The sequence below is a fragment of the Anopheles maculipalpis genome, chromosome 3RL (genome assembly GCF_943734695.1).
Source record: "Anopheles maculipalpis chromosome 3RL, idAnoMacuDA_375_x, whole genome shotgun sequence".
NCBI lineage: Eukaryota > Metazoa > Arthropoda > Insecta > Diptera > Culicidae > Anopheles > Anopheles maculipalpis.
This window is the reverse complement of record NC_064872.1, coordinates 76,224,919-76,241,413: the sequence shown is the minus strand read 5'-3', so window position 1 is coordinate 76,241,413 and position 16,495 is coordinate 76,224,919. Positions and strand designations below refer to the sequence as shown.

The 16,495-nt window shown below is 42.8% G+C and overlaps 1 protein-coding gene across 1 annotated transcript in view; it reads right to left on the bottom strand.

Moving 5' to 3' along the window:
- Positions 1–16,495, bottom strand: part of LOC126561593 (breast cancer anti-estrogen resistance protein 1) — a 112,370-nt gene that overhangs the window by 15,878 nt on the left and 79,997 nt on the right. The window lies entirely within an intron of this gene.

Genomic DNA, 16,495 nt, shown 5'->3' with positions numbered 1-16,495 from the left:
CTAACAGTTCCCGCGGGAGTTATGAAGCTGTTTTTTTTCCATGCAAAGCTGAAAGGAGTGGCTTAGCAAAGGCGCTGCCCCAAAATGCCGCTCAAATTTCGTTTATCGAAGTTGAATGCTTAATAGAATTGGTGGAAGGATTTTGGGGGTGGAAGCGCGTGAATAGGGCCGAGAGCCCTTCGCGACATCCTACCAAAAAGCTGAGGGGTGCTTATCAATATTCGCTCAAAAATTGATTTGCATGTTTGTTTTGATTAATTATTTACATTGAATCTGTGCTGTTTGCGTTGTCATTCCTAGTCCCACCGCTTTGGTTCGGACCGGGAGGCACCCTTCCACTAGAACTGATTAAATATTGATATAAAGTCTATCACAGCGGTGTTCCAACAATTTGACAACTGAAACACGTGTCTAACCGGTATTGCAACTCAACCCAAAACCCAAAAAACCATCCGGAAATTAAATGTCCGATCGTGAAACCGAAAGGTGTTATACGAGGGTAGTGATTGAGAAAAAATAGGAATTGATTCCAACAAAAAATGGCGGTTGAAGTTGCCACTGCCAACACAAATATAGTTTCCACCAGCATCGATCGTAAATATTATATAAATCGGTACGATTTTATCATGCAGCGAGCAGTTGTTACTCAACATCCGAACACTGAGGAGATACTGTGGACAACAAAAGACAGATCTTTAAAATGCGGTAGGATGCACGGGCGACATATCGGCGACGACAATGGCGACAACGACATTTCAACATCAATTCTACAGTCTCTACAGTCAGTAGCAATCGAGGGCTTCTCGGTGGATTCTATTTGCATACACTTACCAAAGAGCAGTGGCAGGTTTCTTTGCATTCCTGCCAGCTTGATAGAAAGGACACAAAAATTTGCAAGAAAATAATGGATGTTATGTTGAGAAAAAAATCCCATTTGAGTATCCGCAGACCGCAGACAATGCTGGATAATTTGTCGTGCAGATATTGACCAGAAATGGTAGACTTTAAAGAGAGGTGTCTTGGAAGACTTTGACGCAGATATTAAAATGAAGAGTTCTGAGGGATAACTGGACATTCCTATTTGCATTTCTTAGCTTTGCTAGGCTCGACCGATGTCAATGAGAAACTAAATGGATATTCCTTCCAATCGACTCAAGTGTCTAACTGAAGCCCCATCTATTCTAGCGTGACTGCCATTGTGTCTGCTGTTGTATTCGGTAGGAATTCGAATGATCGATTTTCCAACACAAAGACTCGCACTACATTTCGGCATACCAACCAGGTTAAAAACCCCGGTTTGCGAAAGCATACATAACAAACTATTCCACGAATCAATAGAAGGACACAGTGTGTCCGGACGGTGTGCATTATGCAAATTTAATGCATCTACATAGAACTGGAGCTCTACCTTTATATCTGCAGATCGGCTCAGAACGGTAGCTTACGTACGGGGTAAACTTTCGCAACACTGTCGCGTGTCCGTGGGTTGATTGCGAAAAAGCTATCCCAACACGTTGGCGGATGCTGAAAATTGGAATAGTGGAAATTGCCGTTGTCCCATAGGAACGCGCACCGTTGTTTGGTCGTTTTCTATGCGCCGGAAAAGTGTGTTGTAGTAGCACACGCCACGTTATAGAATCGATGATTGGCAACTGGCCATCCGTGTATCATTTGGCGTCACGTTGCTCCGATGCTCATTGCAAAGCGATGGATAAAATTGATTCTAATTTAGGTTTTAAGTCACGATGCTCTTCCATAGGAGTGTTGAGCGCTCGAAACATGGAAAGAATAAATTCCTCCCAAATTGATCTGTTTCGCAGTGAAACATTCGCTCTAAATATTGACCAAAACCCTCGTCCAGAACATCATTGTTGGGGCGTAAAACGATACATTTAAATTCACTGTATGATAATACACTTGTTCCATGCGTGAACATCTCGAAGGATCAATTTCAGAAGAAAACTGGGTGTATGCTTACGATCTTGTCCATTCAATCAATCCAAATATTCTACCGGTACGTACCTAGAAAGAGAAAAAAAAGAAAAGCAAAAGGTAAAACAAGTCCAATCAAATCGATCAGGGTGTTGGTTTGTGTAAGTGTGCCTCTATAAAAGAAAGAAACCCAATTCGATTTGTATCGTTATACGTTCTTTCTTTATTTTTATTTTGTAAGCTTCTAGTAGATGGACATCGTTTTCCAAAATCGCCCATTTTATCCCACACACTTTAGCCAAGGCGCGGACGATAAAACACATCCCCAAAGACGTTTTCGGAATCAATAATCAACACGAAAGGCGGAAAACGGCATAGCATGCCAACCAAAGGGACGAACCAGCGGGAAACGGTTGTATCCTCTAAACTTCAAACAAGCTCAATTTTATCGTAGTTTTGTTCCGAAGTTTCGAAAAGAAAGGGTTTTTCCTTTCGCTTGTTAACACGCACACATACCCCGACGTCCAATGAAGAATGATGTGTTTTTCTTGAGAAGGATTTTAGCAAAGGAAGGTCTTTTCTTCTTTCTTCTGTGATGCTAGTAAAATGTTGTTGTAATGCAATTCGGGTGGATTTTCCGATCATTTATAACAATATAAAATTGCTTACATTTCTCCATCGCCTTTTTTTTTTGTCCATTTTTTGGCTGTTTTGTTTTGGGACGAGATCATGGGATTCGTACAAATTGGTACAAGCAAAAATGGGGGACAAGCATCCAAAGGGAAGAATTTCTCGAGAGATTTAAATTCTCATAACGCGCACTAAGCTCGAGAGAATTTACAGACAATCAGGATTTCCGTCTGTTGAAACGTTTGGTAGTTGTGTGTGTTTTGTGGCACCGAGGCCAAATCTTGTTCGTTAAAACAATCTCAAATAAAACGATTATAGTATACGCCACTTGGGAACTGGTGATGACCACAGATTGAGAAGGCTACGATACAGTTGTCTTCAGTTCATAAGACGTCTTCAACCTCGAAAAATGCAATACACATGAATCGATTTGTTGTGTCGCAGGTTACCATAAGAGTTTATGTCATTGCCTTATCAACTGAAAATCCTGTACTTATCATCAAGTTACAGTGTCTGATGTCCAGAGAGAACTAAACCAGATTACGTTTCACCCATAAAAGCAGATCAATTGGAAGGGAGAAATGCACCATAAATCATCGTGACAGTTAAACGCTGCTATATTCGGTCCCGTCATCTGATTGTAATTACACGAGTTAAACGCATCGAACCACGTGTTAGATCCGCTAAGCACGATCCATAACAACATGTAGTTGTGGAAAATAGGGGTGTGTTTTTAGTGTCACCATGATCTGCATGTAATCCTCGAGCATACTGTCTAACTACTCGTATGATGGAACAACAACAGTACTGGACGTAAACCGCGACAAACACCTCGTTTAGAAGAGGTGGTAAAACTATAAATAAATATCAGTAGCAAGTTGGGACAGGATCCATAGCGTTTAGCATAGCGACCTCGGACGGTCAGTTTGACATGAGTGACGAGAAATAAATTGCAATTGTCGACCATCAACAGCTTGCCAGTAGTGCCAGTACAGTCTTAACCACAACATGTTATGCTAAAAACGCATATAATAATAATTGGAGTAGGGAAAGTGTAGATAGGCTTAGTTTGAAGCCTTGTTAGAGTCAACCGCCACTCACTAGGAGTTAACCTGAAAGGTTTACCTGTCTATTACTTTTCCCGCGAGCAGGCCGATGCAAATTCAACTCCAACACGAAAGCTGGCATCTAGAGCTCGTCTCTATCGGTAACTTCCTATATGCACAAACCCGTCCGTTCATGCTGCGTGTGACAAGTCGTTGAAACCGTCGGCTGGATTCCCTTTTTACGCGCCCGGCCAGCAAACCAATCGACCAACAGAGAGAAGGGGACGATTTAATTTGATTAGGATTTATTTCGCGTATGACGTGCGAGACGAGTTTTTTGCATTTCCCGCGGGTCGCGAGAAGAGAAACTTCCACGTCGTGCACGACGATGTGATGCATTGTGTGGTCGATAAGTCTTTGCCAGTAAAGCAGAGGGTAATTTGCAACCCACATGTGTACGGCGCGGTTGGGAAATTGTTCAAGCGTTGGCACATGGTGCTGAGCCTGGTCAGCCGGACCCGGTCATCAGGACAGTTGGTGGCAACAACATGATCGATTGACAGTGTCCAGTAACGGGAATATGAGGGTAGACGCCGGATGTTAAAATGGGGGCGCTAAGATGGGACGATGCGTGTAAAGTCAAATTGCTCCACAAACTGCCCTATTTTTTATTTGTGCTAGAATGATGGACTTCGAACAAGAAAATATGCACTTAGCATTCTTTACAACGCACGACGAAAAAAAAATTTGCATCCTTTATATCTATTTAAATTTCTTTAAATTTAAAAACACCAGTAACTTCAATTACTATCTTGCTAATTGCATACATTTAGGCTTCAAACGGCTTCTACACAATTTGTCATTGATTTTTTTTATTCGCCACACTTTTTTCATAATATAAGAGGGAAGAATGCCAAGCACAAGCGATTTATTCCGCAAGAAGTGAAAAGAGATAATTTATTCCACCGAATACGTTAAGTAATCAACGAACCAGCGAAAAAACCAAAATATTGTTGTTTTTCTTGACCAGCAAGGTTTTTGCTTTCTTCATCAAGTATCACCATCAGGGATCTGTTTTTCGCTTTCCTGTGGTCCATTTTTCATGGTTTTCTGCTCTCTAATTTGTAAAACGCACGTATTCCAAGCAACAACAAAAACCTAAGGAGTGAGAAAAAGTAATTTGAAAGCTTTTTGCCGCCTTTGCGGAACGCATTTTGCTCGCTGGGTAAGTGAAGTTTACCACCCAAACACAATCAATGTAATAAAGTTATGGAAAGATGAGAAACTCAAGCAACGGCAAACACACAAAACCATCACCATCGCCCAATCGACTGAAAGGCAATGTCAATCCGATTAAATTGTGCGTTCATATTTAGATTGCTACGCCCCGGCGGCCGTTATCGGGGCTGTGCTTGGGAGGAAAGTTTTCCCCGGTCCGTTTGTTTGTGTGTGTGGGACGCGAAAAGGAAAATATGCTAAGACATTGTCGCGGGTATGTACGTGGGGTCATTTGTTTTCCATCGGTCATTAAATTCCGCATTTTTCGCAGCGAACTGTAACGCGTGGGGAGACTGAATATTTTTGGTGGCGAATAAAATGTGTGTGTGTAAGTCAAACTTTGGGGACACTTTCTTAGTAGATAGTATGAAATCGATTGATTAATTTTAAAACATATCTTTTTGTAAATAACAATACGGCACTGGACCGTCATAATTAATTATAAATAAATAAAATAAATCTTTTTGTAAATGGAATAAAGAAAATTGGAAAAAATACTTAAATGTAGGCACAATTTTGGTACAGCTACAAGCCCTCTACTGGGCCTAAAATAGAGTAAAATTTCAAGATAAAGCCTCAAATAGAGCGTTAAAAGACCACCAGATAGGATTCAATAAAAGCGACCAACTTAAATTTGTTAGCATACAATATCATTTTACAGATAAGTTACCGGTTTTTGTGGTTCCAATTGGCGGCAAGCGAATGGCAATGGACTTTTGAAATGTCAAACCATCTTGCGTATCCCTGGTCCGCCAAGCTGATAATTGTTTACGATCGCGGGTATTATTTTTAATGTTTACCGGCACCCATCCACTCTCGCTAGTTAAGCGGCGTTTTTATCAATAATTTGAACTACCTTGATACAAAATTATTATACCATTCTTGGGACGCAAACCAATAAACTCAACGATTCAATGATGTTTCTCTCTGTTTCGTTAATTGTGCCATGGAATGGATTATGTGGCCCTCCAGTCGTACCCTCGATGCCTTTCTATTTAACCTTCAAAACCAACTGGCGAATACATGCAGGGGGACTGGCTGGCTGGCTGCTGGAGAGTAGTGTGGATGCGTTTGAATTGATCCAGTTAACGAATGATATGTTGGCTCGTTAAAATGGATTCGAAAACAATCCATACCCGTCCGATGGGGCGCATGTGATGGATAACGGAGAGAAATCCGTAAAAGGGGACGGAGATCCGATCAAGGGCAGCGTAAAAAGGAACAATAAAACGTAAGCCGATTACATATTAACTACTGTCGTAATCTGTTTTTTCGGGCAGTTTTGTTTTACGGTCTAACCTTGGCTAGGCAGCTGTTGGTAGCGTTACGAGGCGCCAGTTCGAGTGCCTAATGAGAATGCACCTTTGGAGCACACACCCTGACCGAGAGAGCTACCGGAACGTTGTTGTTAAAGCATTTAATTGCTACCAAAAAAGAAGCATTCAAACAGCTGCAGTTAATGTGTTGTTAGCCTTGATATTTGCACGTCTCAGGGAGGGAGACGGTATTTTCACGGTAACCCACTTGTGTACACGTGAGCCATCTCCATCCGTCCGTACGACAATGGACACAATGAGAAACAACAGATTGGTCGGTGTAGATGCTTAATTAATATTAAAACAGTAGGCAGACAACGGAAGCCATTGTGCGATCGAACGTCATCACAATACATTCATAATCCTCTTTGTATGACAAAATAAGCAAGGATTTTTTTCAAAAATGTCTACCTTACCTTGGCACTGCAGTAATCCGCAATTAATTATGTTCTGTAGAATTGTAAATGCATGCAACGTCGAGTACATTCCTGATTGTCTAACTTCTTGGAAAATAGCAGCGCTTATTAAACGGAGCTGGCGGCCATTTTGTGTTCCGCTCAATAAAAATTTCACACAATGAGTGAAAAAAGAATCTCGTCATACAATTTCCAACTGTCCAGTTTTTTATGTACTTCCTGTCTCCATGGATCTGCTACGTAGTCTTTTGCAGACCTTACACAATGGCTCGCACTTCATTTCGTCTATCCCCGGGAATACATCGGGGAAGCGCGCGAAATTTGCATAATGCTCGTAATAAATTCTCTAGATTTTAGATTGAAATTTATGATTGGAAAGTTGCCGCAGGGTACGCGAATGACAGCAAGGCAAGCAACAGACATGCCCCACGCAGCAATATTTGCAAGGTTTGCACCGAGAGCTCCACATACCGCATCAATAACGACCAGCAAAGTGTGAAAGAACGGACCGCAAGAAATTCATCCAGTTCCAGAGCCATTTGTGCTTTGGGTCGATTTTTATTTTTATGACACTTGTAGTTTTCCGATACGATTCGATCAGTTCGGCTGTCAGTCAAAAGCAGGACGGGAGGACATCAGTTGGGGAAGCTGGGTATCTACTAAAGTTACCATCGTTAGCACGGCCCCGGTTTTATCATCTATCGACTTAAGTAGGACGCTGCCTAATGTCTATTTGGGAGGGCAAAGAGAGAGAGAGAAGTTGTTCAATTTTTACGACGCCACAAAATCAATAAAACAGTGTTGCTTGCTGCTGCTTTTGCGTGAGGGATTGTCCGTTCGACAGAGATTCACTCTACGATCGGATAATAAAAACAAGCTACTCCCTTTAGATTTTTTTTATTGCATGTCGTCGATAAGCCCGAACTGTTAGACTTCGACAGTTTACGACATCGCAAGATGGCGGCCCAAACTATTTTACCTTTCTTTCCATATTCGATGGGGAACAATGTTATGGTTGGCGAGTACCGTGAACTGTAGCTACCATGTATGATCGATGGTTAAGGAATGTTAAGGTCATAATTGTAAAGGAATAAATTGCACATGTTAGGGCGTACATTTATCCCACAGCACTGACAGTTCCATTGGAACTGGTTAGCAAGTACGGGTGTCCTCTCTCGTCTGCGAGCTATAGTGTAATGGACAGCCCATTCCTTAATGCGTAGGATATGGCGACAAGTGTGAGCGCGTTTACTTCTTGCGACCGATATCTTAAGGTGATAAATTGGGATTTAAGGCGATTAGCATAAGTGGCCCGACAGATACGTGGGACCCACCGAGTGACATTAAACCAGAAATCTGAACCACACTGAGCAGGCTAATACACTGAAGGAATTCTTGAAAAACAAGCTTGGTGGAGAGGGAAAAACAGTGCCATTCTTCCACAAATTAAGTACCATATGGTCGAAATGAGACACAAGTGTCCTAACAAAGGTCGCAGTAGAGGGAGTTGGGAATATTTCGAGTTAGTTAAGTGTCCGGACGGCTTTCGGCGTAAAAGCGTGGGCCACATCGGTAATGGATCTCTATTAAAGGGAGATTGCTACTAATTTTTGTGTACACCTGGCTTTGCCGCTATATTCGGAGCAGCACAAGCACCACTTCACACCTGGGAGTGGGTCGTTACGGTACTGAGTGTGTCGCGTAGTGTTTCTGGCGATTTCTCGACAGGTTAACTAAGCCGATTTCGATTTCCACCTTACCTCGATGCTACGGTGTGTATTATAACAGCCCGATTGGCAGCATACTTACCGCCCTGGAAACACGCTATAACGGGTTCTCGTCAACGGGTTCAGCCCACAAGATGGAGCAGCGAAAACTTCTTACTGCTTCAGCTCCCTACACATATCGGCGAAACATGTGTGTGCAAAATGTGGTTCGCTGATGTCGATCATGTCTGCGAGAGCCCACTGTGTTGGCACCCAACGAAGGGGCGATGAAGTCTTCACGTACGATGGGGGGGTATTTCCCATGCAGCCTCGCCGTGACATTATTTGCATTCGACCCACATGTCGGGAGACGAAAAAATTAAACTCATGGCACATCTTAAAACCGGACCAATTCTAATGACATCTTGCCTGAAGGTGTGCAGAAAGTAATACGACGATTGCCTACGATCTGCATCCTTCTCAATGTTTATGTTGGTGAGCTTTGGATTGCAAACGATGACCGCAAGATCTCGTTACGTTGTAGTGGCCTACTGGGAGGACCTTAGGGTAGTGACCAGACCGGATTGTTATGCGTGGGGGTTTCATTCACTGACTCGAACACCAGCACGCACAGCATGAATGGAAAAGTGAAGGAAAACATATAAGGTGGGCAGCCAACCTACTGCTTTTAGGTTTTTCATCAATTATAGTGATTTGTTTCGTAAGAAGTTCAACCTACGGATTCCATGGAACAGGCATGGGTTTCATTCATTTTATTTTAACACCATCCAAAAGGTGTGGACATAGCAACATTATTTTATGTGAAAGAATGGATGAACATTGTTTGGTACACTTTAAGACAACTATTTAAGTTTTGTGGTCTACTGATACTGCCTACTTCAGATGCTCCAAAAACAATCAAATAAAATATAAATTTAAAGGCCACAAAAACCCACAAAAGATTCTTCTCAAAAGCTGGACATGATACGTTTGATTATTTTAAATTCTTAGAAACAAAAGCCATTCAGTACTGGAAACCTTGCTGTCAGCCATAAGATTCCCAACCAAGTCAATACTGCTCCCATTTCTGCAATTCTTGAAACTCTGTGCTAATTGTATCCAATTAAACGATGACTCTCAAGAAGTAGTGTATCATGCAAACGTACCAGCCACATAAATCCAGCACGTCAAGTAATTCAACACTTGCGCACGGCCACGTTCAACGAGGCGGCTACAAACCACGGTTTGGCCGCGCTGCTACCCGTGTGCAGCATGTTCTTCATATATCTTCATTGACCTGCGCCATTCTGCCTGATCGTTTTGCAATTGCAGCACATTTGCATCGTGCATCGGATTGTTGTGATTTTAACTGGAGCGAGAACTGCACATCGTTCGAGGTACCAACACGGTGGCATCGTTAACCATCGTCAATCAATTCCGGTAGGCCGCTCTGCATGAATCGTAATAACGTTTTAATAGGCTTGGACGTGAAGCTATAATACGCAAACCAGACACATATCTCGGTTCATTTCTTCGGGTCGTTGGAATTTCTTCTCCGGTGTTCTTGGTTTTTTTGTTATTCCTGCTTTAACTCCATCCTGGTGCAGATATTAATATTAACGGTAGCCATTTGGTAATTACAGCAGCATAAAATCATACATAAAGCGGTGGTAATTTGTACCGAGTTTGTTGTCGTCAGCTTTGCACGCGCAAAAGAACCAAACGGCAAGGTGTTGCACGGAAATTAACGTTCCAACTGGTGCGGATGGGCAACGGATGTGTAATGACCAACGCTTACGCTGAACGGAAAACGTCTTTACTGAGTCCTGGCATGTAAAATCTGGTCCGTTCGATGGTGGGGTATGGTGCCTAATTGTATGATTGCAGATTGTCCAAAATTTATGAAAATTCTTGCTCACCAGCAGAAGCAGAACACCGTCGTCGTTTTGTAGCGCAGAATACACAAGAGCAAGTGGTTATTACAACAAGATCGAGGGGGGTGGGGTGGGGGTTATTTTAATTTAAAGAAATGCTCGCCAAGAACTCCCCTAGGGAAAGTGGCTCTCGGATCCTGCAAACCCGGATGTGCAAGAAAATCGGTAGAATGGAAAAACATTTTGGTCCGCCCGTAAAACACTGGCAACCGAGAGACCCCGGATGGAGATAATTAAAATCCTGCCAAGCATAAGAAAAAAAAAAAACCCCGAACGGTCCCAAAATTTGGCACCAAGCTTCAATGGCCGGAAATGGGAAGCTGAAGCAGTCAGGGACGATAAAGGACAATCGTGTGACGGGTGTTTGCGGGTTATTACGTTCGTTTCGGCATGGATTTATGAGCGTTACGAGCGCGTCTTGGTTTACCTTTACGCTTTAAGCGGTTGACTTTAATGGTTTAAGCCAGAACTTCGGTTACAAAGGATGAGGTTGTAAATAATTAATGAAAAGCAATTTGAATTATTTGCGTAGTTACAAACTTTGCCCAGAGCCAATCATTCTAACGGTGGCTCGAAGCCATTGGATAGGAAGGAAGAGTTTATGGCTACGGTTTGATTAATTAGTGAGTGATTTCTCTAAGGCCAACATAAATAAAACTGGAAGCAGTAAACGATGGACTCATCTATCTTTTGATTTTGCAACATATACTAAGAACGCTTCCAAGGAGAAGATAATTAAATCATTCAAGCAGGATAAATAAATGTTAGTTTAAAAATTCGTCAATAAGGTAGCACAGTAGTTACAAAGTACAGCGGCGGTTCGGAGGTAAAGGCGACTACGGCAGTGGGCAGAACTGGGGTTCAAATCCCATACGGACTGCTGCTTCCCCGAAATTAGTTATGAGTTAGCCATTAGATGACCTGTCTGACCTCGTAGGTCGTGTTAAGCTAAGAAAAGGAAGTGCAAAATACAATCGAAACCACAGTTAAGGTAAAATTACTTGTGAAGAATGTCCTAGTCGAATTTGTTTAAATTCAGATAGGATATAGTTCGAAATATAGTAATTATTCATTTTAGCAAAACAATATTCTGTTACTAAAATATGCACTAACAACGAGCTATGAAGATTCTATCAGAACAAATATTTTAAGCAAGAGGTTGAACTTGCTTGAACCTGTCCAATATCTTGTTCATTTTTACAGCAAAAAGTGATACTATTACACAAATAGCAAATCGATACAGGCTTCCAATATCCATTGAACGTCCTAAGCATCCCGATGAATCAGTAGAAATGTTTTATCGGCGAAGCACTGACATTGGAAAACATACATTCTAACACGAAACACTGAAACACATTCCTTTGCCTTGCTGTCAAGTACAAAACCACTTTCCCATCCATCTTTCACACTATGTCATATGGCCGGGTTGACAATTGTTTACCATCAACAGTAACCGCGACGGCCACGAGCAGCAAAAACCCGCCAAGTACATCACCAACCAACCATCCAGAAACAGTTGTGAAAAAATGTAAAACAGTAACGGTGTGTTTCCGATTATTTTCCCTGGACAACTTCCGCAGGGTGTAGAAGAAGTGTGGCCGCAGATTGTGAATTGTTTGTAACACGTTCCACTGTGCTTAGACATACCATAGCGGGCTTTTAGGCGAAGGACACGAGACTTGTCAAGAAGCGTGCAAAAGGCGAAGAAAAACAATGCGTGAAAAACGTGCCATTCGGTCGAAGCTTTCCAACAAATCACCCGCAAGCAGAGAAGGGTAATGGGTTACGCCACCAGCAGCAGCCGATAAGCTACCCCCCTCTGGCCGGGAGGGAAAACGAGCAAATCATCTGCTAATACCACACGGCAAATAACAAACAAAGAAATGCTTTCGGTTAACGCGTGCGAAGAAAATTCTTTAAAGTCGACATGCTCAAGTGCTTTAAGCAGGGAAGAGGTTCCTTATGCGTAACGCCACCACCAACCAGCAAACAATCTGGAATACATGTTCCAACTTTTTTCCACAATCAGATTCCGCTATGTGTGTGGGTAATCCAATTTTCTTCCCCATCTCGCAAGGTGTATTGTACTCTCCGGCATCCTAAACGCTCCATTACCTGTCATGGAGCCTGCCGAAAAACGTACGCATCGTGCGTTTTGCCTACCTTTCAGGCACATAACGTACTGGAAAAAAAACAGCACACAAAAACAGTCGTCGCGCGCAAGAAGCAGGTCATACGAAACAGGCTCCAAATGACAAATGTGCCCGTGATGGTGCGTATGCCGAGCTTAGATTAAATATTTCGTTTACTTACGATCGTTCGCGTATCCTGCCGTGCCTGCTTCTCGTAAACTTACCCCGAAGGAATGAATCCTTCTGTTCCCACGAGAGCGCCATCTCACGGAAAACAAATGAGCCGCCGAGGATACTGAGGTGTGAATGGTAGGTGGTAAACCGTAGTAAACAACCGAAAACACCTTCAATGATTGGTGAAAGCGGAAGCGTTTGGTGGTGACCAGCGGAAATGATAAATCTCTGCCCGTGTCTTGCTTCCACGGTCCGATGTTGTCTACCTTCAGCTGCATAGCGGAAAAGGCGTGAAAATAGCGTTTCCCAAAAAATGGGGAGCCTTACTTCCGGTACTGAAGGAAGATGGTGGACAAAAAGGGAGAACCAACAACGGCAGCACGAAAAAGAATGCTAAATTAAGGCCATCAACCAACCCCGGAACCATACACACCCTCACGAACCATCGTTGATACAATGGAGCGGCGGATAGCCCGTACCAAGAATACGATTTCTTGCTTGCTTCTGAAGCCGGAATGGTATTTTTTTAGGAGCGGTTCCCGTTATCCGTGCTCCGTGCCTCCTGCTGAATTCTTTATTAAATGAGTTCAATCTAAGGAAATGATTACTTTGCGCTCCTCAGTGAGATCGGATAGAGTGGTGTTTTTAGGAAGCCTAACTTTAACAGAGGTAAAAGGATGGATAAACCCGTCATCGGTCAGTGAAGGAAGCTCGGGGTTTACAGTTTGATATCAGTACTTTAAGTAAAGGATTCGAGGACCAGGAAGGATTTATTTAAGGATAATGTAACAAATGATTGGATATTTAGTGGAACAAGGAACAAACAGTGCTATTCATCTTGCTATTCCTTGAATATTAAATATGTCTAAACTATTCCTTTATCCCTTTGAACGTTTGAACTGTTTCACTTATAAACGCTTAGCAAAGAAATTACATCAATCATGAGAAAACACGTTTATAGACATTAACAAATCGTCCAAGAAAAGGTTTAACCAAAACAGTGAAAAAATAAAAACACAACTTATAAAAACCCTTCACTAACAACGGAATGCAATGGAAAGTCACGTACTTCCCATCTTACTACACGAGCCGCCGCCATTGATCCTGTCAAAAGTCTTTACGACTTCCTATTGGTTTCGATTTTACGACAAAATGAAAATGCACGATGTATTCCGAAACGAACCCCAAAGAATGAGAGCCTGAACCGGCAATGGAGGAATTTCGGGAAGGTGCCAACGGGATACGGTCCTCCCAAGATGAGGCCATATAAAATAAATTGCTCTAGAATGGTGATAGCATCGGGACGCGTGATAGAACAAAACGAGCACAAACAAAAACGTTTCACATCTGCCCTTTACGGGATATCATTCGCAAAGCTTTATGGTCGCACATAAAACCGAACCGATCATCACAATGCGCACCACCGTGCGTGAGTGTACGTAGCCTTCCTCCGAAGAAGTATTGCGGTCGGCGAAATATGACAGCTGGCACACAGGGTGTGTTTAAAATTGGGGTTGTCCACTTAGCACCACTATCGATTCTGGCAATGATTGGACATGGTTTTATTTTCCCAGAATGCAAACTTCAAGTCCTCGAATACTGCGGGTACATGTGACTCGAGCTGCCTAATTCCTTGACCTTGTTTGTGACATGTCCAGCCATTCCAGTTTATCCCATCACAAAACCAAGGGGACACAGTTGTGATCGAATGGCAAAGGGGACCAGACCATGATATGATTTTGGGAACAAATTTACGAGACTTTTAAAACCGATAAGAATTCGTCCCTTCTGACAGATGCATGCAGAGTATGTCAAGGAATGTAAGGGAGAGATGGCCCAGGAAGAGGACAGGGTACGAGAAATTTTGACCAGACTATGCGTGCCTCGGACAATGCAATAAATCTTTGCCTTAGCTTCGACCTACGACACTACTTCTGTTGGAAAAAAGAAAGGGCATGACTGCAGCTACCGCATGGAAGGGACGAAACAAAAAAAAGCCAATACTGACGCCCTGTAAATGATTCCAAAGGAAGGTCGTTGTGCCTTCTGGACAATTTAGTTCTAAACTACGAGTCAACAGCAATTGAGGCCAGAATGCTGCAAAACTTTGCTGCAGCAGTTGGAACTCGAATCTCCCGCTCATATGTAGGGTAAGCTTTCACAAGGATCCCTCCCGTAATGGACATATCCAACTGTACCAGCATTAGTTTCAAAATGTTTTGCAAAACTCTCGACCAGACATCTACGCGCAATGCGGCACTCCAGAGTTCGTTGCATCAGGAAATATGTGTTCCAAACGGCGCAAAGGATAGGCCCAAAAAGGGCAAAACAATAGGGACAATAGCACAACTCTTGAAGTGTGTCCTTTAAAGAAAAATGGCTACCAGCAAGGAATGTATGGCATTACTTCAGGTACTGGCATTACTCCCATTGTTTCTGGAGCATGACTTCTTCCATTACTGTCAACGATCCGGGTTGAGGCGTATCTTTATTTGTACCATTTTTTGTATGTTCGGCACCAGCCTCCAAAAGCACCTGGAAGGAAAAGTTATAACGAGGCTAGAAAATCGGTCACCTGGTTTGCAATCTTGAACGATTGCGCGGTAAATAAACAAGCGACCAAACTTCTTGACCCCGCTCCGGACACAACGGCAAATAAACGGAGATAGCAAACGGACAGGGTAGAGTTGGGCTTTGTTGTTCAAGTACGCCCTTCAACCTTCTCCGGGTGCTGTTTTTGCTTTTTGTTTCATCTTGCCCCTTGTACGTTGACCAAGTTCTACAGCAGGGTCGTCAAGTTCTCGCTTGAAAGTGAAAGTTTTACTTGCGTCCCTCACCCGTCCACGTATAGAAATGGGGGAGTTGACTTTGTACTGCTTTCTCTGAAGAACCTCTCTCAATGAGGCCGAGGCCGTGAACCAGCTGTCGTTTACAACCCGTTAATGTACCACCATCAGTAGAAACTTTTGCAAATGTCGCTTCCCATCTTTGCCAAGCTGCTGTTGTTATCCTCGTTGTTTACTGTCTTCTGACGGCAGCAGCAGCAGCTTCAATAGCTTGTGCCGAACAAACAACGAAACAAAAACTCTCCGGTTTTAACACCTACAATCGTGAGGTGCCATATTGAAGCCATCCCAAACGGAAACTTTATCTTTTTGCGCCTGTCCTTCAACCGTCCTTGGCAAACGGAACCTGGCAAACCCACAAAGGAAGGACATTGTTCTATTCCGGTGATGTGGTTCCAAGAGCGGAAGCTGTTCCATGGTCTGATTTATGCTTATTGATTTCCGTTCTACAACTCCTTCGGCCGCATCCCGATGCGAACGTCAGTTCCCGATGATTGAGAATCGAGAAAACGATCGTGATAAAAAAATAAGCGTAAATGTAGGGCTACACGATCCAATTTCGTTTTTTTCTCGGGGGTTGCCCGTTTTTTGGGGCTTCTATTGTTGGTGAGGGAACTGTGCTAAGAAAGCAACTGAAGTTAATTTTGCAGCATCATGCTCACCCACCCATAACATGGGAGGCGATAAATTGTAAAAAAGTACGACTGATTTGTGTGACTTCTTTCCGAGAGTAAACACGGGACGGTGGCGAGGAGGCTGTAAAGTCTCCGTGAAAACCCCCAATAGGGGCTTTTAGAAGCGAACAAATTTTTGCGTTGAGTAAGATATGGGTGAACTTTTTTTCTTCAAAAAGTTACAAAACTTTCTGCATAAACCACTCACTGATAGCTTAAATTATGCGCTTTTGCTTACGCCAACCACGCAAAAGTTTGCCACAGAGACAAGGCACAATACAGCACATTAGTCAATGGCTGTTTGGCGTACGGAGTAACCACCACAGACAGTGCCGTATCATAAACTTTACACATAATTCCCATATTATACTCTCTTTTATCGGTAAAATTGTAAACAACAATTTTCAACAA